The sequence below is a fragment of the Pteropus vampyrus genome, unplaced genomic scaffold, assembly GCF_000151845.1.
Source record: "Pteropus vampyrus isolate Shadow unplaced genomic scaffold, Pvam_2.0 Scaffold691, whole genome shotgun sequence".
In the NCBI taxonomy this organism is placed as follows: Eukaryota; Metazoa; Chordata; class Mammalia; order Chiroptera; family Pteropodidae; genus Pteropus; species Pteropus vampyrus.
Window position 1 is genome coordinate 50,707 of NW_011889472.1, and position 4,204 is coordinate 54,910.

Consider the following 4,204-nt stretch of genomic DNA (forward strand, 5'->3'; position numbering starts at 1 on the left):
TACGAGTGAGAAATTAATGAAATAGAAAATAGGAAAATAATAGGGAGAAGTAACAAAGGCCAAACTGGTTCTTGACAGGAAAGGTAATGAACAAATCTTTAGTGAGATTCATCAAGAGAAAACAGAAATCACATGAGCTTTTACTGGAAATTAGAGGAAGACATAACTCCAAGGCGGCAGATATAAACACAAGACAAGACCATACACTGAACACATTTATGCCAATGCATTTGAAAATGCATAGAAATTGACAAATTAGAAAAAAAATTCTTCCCAGATTTATTAAATATTAAAAGCCATAAATACTTCACTAACGATTCTATAAATTGAATCAGTATTTGAGAAATAATCTCTGTGTTTCTCTGTCTCTCTGTGTCTTTCACTCACACAGATATAAGCAGCTACATTTTAATTAATTCCATGAGAGCATATGATCTTAATACCAAAATGAGCAATGATTAATCCTATGAAAGGAAGCATTGATGTAAACAATCCACGACGTAAATATTGATGTAAACAATCTCAGGAGTATTGATGTAAACAATCCAGGAGAGTAGACAAAAGTGACCCTTTCTCCAGTTTAAAGATACCAACACACACACACACACACACACACACACACACAGAGAATACAGTTTAAAACTACACATGCTGATGCGCTAACCCTTCTCTGTATTTGAGCCTCTGCACGAGCAGACTGTGAATACTCTCACAGAGTGCTCACCAGCCCGGCTGAGTGTGGACAGCACCGTCCCCGTGTCCTCAGAGACCCTCTGCAGAGACTGAGAGACCTATCGATCCTGGAATTTCATAGAATCTCCATCCGCCCAAAGCTGACCACGTAGGTAGCTGAGAAGGGACTGCAGTATCCAGACATGACAAAAAAGATAGCGTTTAGAGGATTTATTCAGAAAAGTCACTAACAAGCAACAAGTCCTGGAGCAGGAGAGAGTCTGAATACAAACACCACAGGTCAGATGGATCCAATGAACATTTACAGAAGACTTCAAAGAACAGCAGCAGAGGACACGTTCTTCTCAAACCCACATGGAACATTCATCAAGACAGACCACATTCTGGGCCATAAAACCCACCTCAACACATTTAAAAGGCTAGAATGTCCTCAGAACACCATTGGACTAGAAATCAACAACGCAAAGAGCGGGAAATGCCCAATATTTCGAGATTAAACAATACACTTCTCCATAACACAGGGGTCAAAGAAAAATTTAAAACATTTTGAATTAAACGAAGGGAAAATACAACTTGTCAAGATATGTGAGATTTGGTGCAAGTTGTGCTTAGAGAGAAATTTCTAGCAATGAATGTAATACAATAGAAAGTAAAAAAAAGATAAAAAATTAATACTATAAGCTTCCACCATAGTAAACTAGAGAAATTGTATAGTATACTGAACAGCAAATAGAATAAAGCTAAACAATAAAAACTATTGCAAAAATACATGGCACTCAATAGAATGAATCAAACATAAAAATCAATAAAAATCAAAAGCTTTGAAAGAACAATAAAATTGCTAAACTTCCAGCCTGGCTACCAAGAAAAAAAAAAAAAGGAAAGATGAGTCCCATTACCCACATCTGAAATCAGAGAGGGCTCATCTCTCATGGTTTCCCACTGCAGGTCACCACACTCCCCCATGCAGTGTCCCTTCCTCATACCTGAGGCTGCAGCTGCTGCTGCCACCACCATAAACAATCTGGACCTGGGTCTAATCCCTGCCCACGTGTTTGGTACCTGAGGCTCCTGGAATGCCCAGAGAGCACATCCACACCAAGTAGCCAGGCCAAGCCCTCCACGGCATGTCGCCTCTGCCTGCCGTGCCTCATGCTCGAGCCAGCAGGTACACAGACTCGAGAGGAGTTATTCTGGGTCTGAGACAGAAGCCCCAAAAATGTGATGTGACCTAAGAAAGAGGCAGAGTGTGACTTCCCACCTGGGGTGATGCCGCAGAGTTCAGAGGTGGTCTTCAGCCCTGGGCAGTGCGCCAACACCTCCCCTCTGCTCCTCCTGTTCCTCCCGTCACTCCTGTCACTAATTATTACCGGTACTGGTCCCAGTGAGGGGTCCACTGTCACTTCTGCACCAGCACCGGAGTTTCTGAAGCCGCGTCACACATTCGGATGTTGATGTTTTCACTTTGCTGTTTTCTCCAAAGCTAAGACCTAATCTTGATTTCTTACTTTTAATTGCATTGTCTAATGCAGAATTGTGTGGTTAATGATGAAGATAAATATCACCTTTGCCTGTTCCTGCTCTTTGTGGAAACGCGCCCTACCCCTTCCCATGGCTAAGGAGCTGGCTTAAGTTCTGAGTTACGCACGTGTGAGACAGCCAGGGTTTATTCCTACATTATAAATATGTGTGTTTGTATTTTTTGTGTGTTAAAAATTGCTGCTATGTGTTAGAATTTGGTGTTAAATCTGCTCAAAGGTTATTTCCGGATCTATTGAGATAATATGATGACATCTATTGCTGTGTTAATATGCTGTGATATATAAAAATTTTACTTTATTTGAACTACAACTTGTATCTTTGAAATAAATCTCTTCCTAACAGTGTGTGAAATTATGTATCTGCTATTGGGCTCTATTTGTGAAGATTTCATTTAGAATCATTAGTATAAATATTTAATCTATTTACTCTGTAATTTTCCTTTATGAGTAATTTATTTGTAAGGTATCTTTATCAAAATTATAATTAAGAACTATGAAATTCTCCTTACTTTTACATATTATGAAAAAATATGAAACAAATAAATTGGAATCATCTTATTTCGTATGCTAAGTGGAAAAATAGTTCTATAACATTTCTAGTTCTTCTACTAAAACTGTTCTTTTTAATTATTTTAGTTCTGCTGGAGCTAATTTAATATCTTCTTAGGAAAGCATGTATTTTATCAATTTTTGCAAGAGTTGATCTCAATTTATATTTTCTTTTTCACTTTTTACATGTATGACCAGCAGGGGGAGCTGTGGGGCTGCCGTATCCTACCTACACAACTGCTGAGTGAGGACTATTCCGGTCTGGGGACTGGGCCCTGTGCTCACCCATGGGACTCAGCAGCTGTGTCCTCTATGGATTGGCAGAGTCCCCTGAGCAGGGACCTTTGTGTGGCCTCAGCAGGTGTTTCCTCCCAGGGCTCTCTCAGAGAGAAAAACCAACCTCCATCCCCCTTAGTCTGGCTCTGAGCTGAGCTCCAGCACCAGGGCTCAGGGAGGGGCTGGGCGGTCACTAGATCAACACACATTTGCATGCACAGCCCCTCCTCTGGCGGAGGGTGGAGAAGAAAAGGAGGCCTGGGGCAGCCCAGCCCCACTGTGGGCTCAGGGGCTGCGTGCACCATGGCCTGGACCCCCGTCCTCCTTGTGCTCCTCTCTCAGTACACAGGTGGGGAATGGCCTCGGGGACGAGATCTCAGTTCCCACTCTGTGTCAGTTCGTCTCTTCCTACACCCCTGAGCTTCACTCTCATCACAAAAGTTTGTCTGTGTTTGCAGGTTCCCTCTCCCAGCCTGTGCTGACTCAGCCGCCCTCCCTCTCTGCTTCTCCGGGAGCAACAGCCAGACTCACCTGCACCCTGAGCAGTGGCTTAAGTGTTGGCAGCTATACCATATTCTGGTATCAGCAGAAGCCAGGGAGCCCACCCCGGTATCTCCTGTACTACTACTCAGACTCCAGTAAACACCAGGGCTCCGGGGTCCCCAGCCGCTTCTCTGGATCCAAAGACACCTCGGCCAACGCAGGGCTTCTGCTCATCTCCGGGCTGCAGCCTGAGGACGAGGCCGACTATTACTGTTTGGTCGGGTACAGTGGTGCTCGCACAGTGACAGGCGCAGATGGGGAAGTGGGACAAAAACCTCAGGCCGCTCAGGCCTTTGTTCCGAACAATTCAACATCTTCTTTTAAAAACTCGGGCCTTTGTAGACTGTACTTGGAACACTTCCTGGTCATAATGTTCTCTTATCCATTTTTTATTCTACATTTTTTATTTTTCAGGAGAAACAAAACAAACAAATAATCTGTGATTACACAGAAATGTTGACTGGTTTTTCATGTAACAAAACCAGGGCCTGTGGAGCTATTTTTTGTCCCCTGAAATAAGGAAGATGCACCTGTCCCAAGTTTCACCTTCATCAGAGCCCAGGAACATCCCAGCAGGTGGATCCTTTTCCACAGCATGGACT

General features: G+C 43.1%; 1 pseudogene; it reads left to right on the forward strand.

The window, feature by feature from the left end:
* Positions 1 to 3,349: 3,349 nt before the first annotated feature.
* LOC105309216 overlaps positions 3,350 to 4,204 on the forward strand; it is a 14,952-nt pseudogene continuing 14,097 nt past the window's right edge.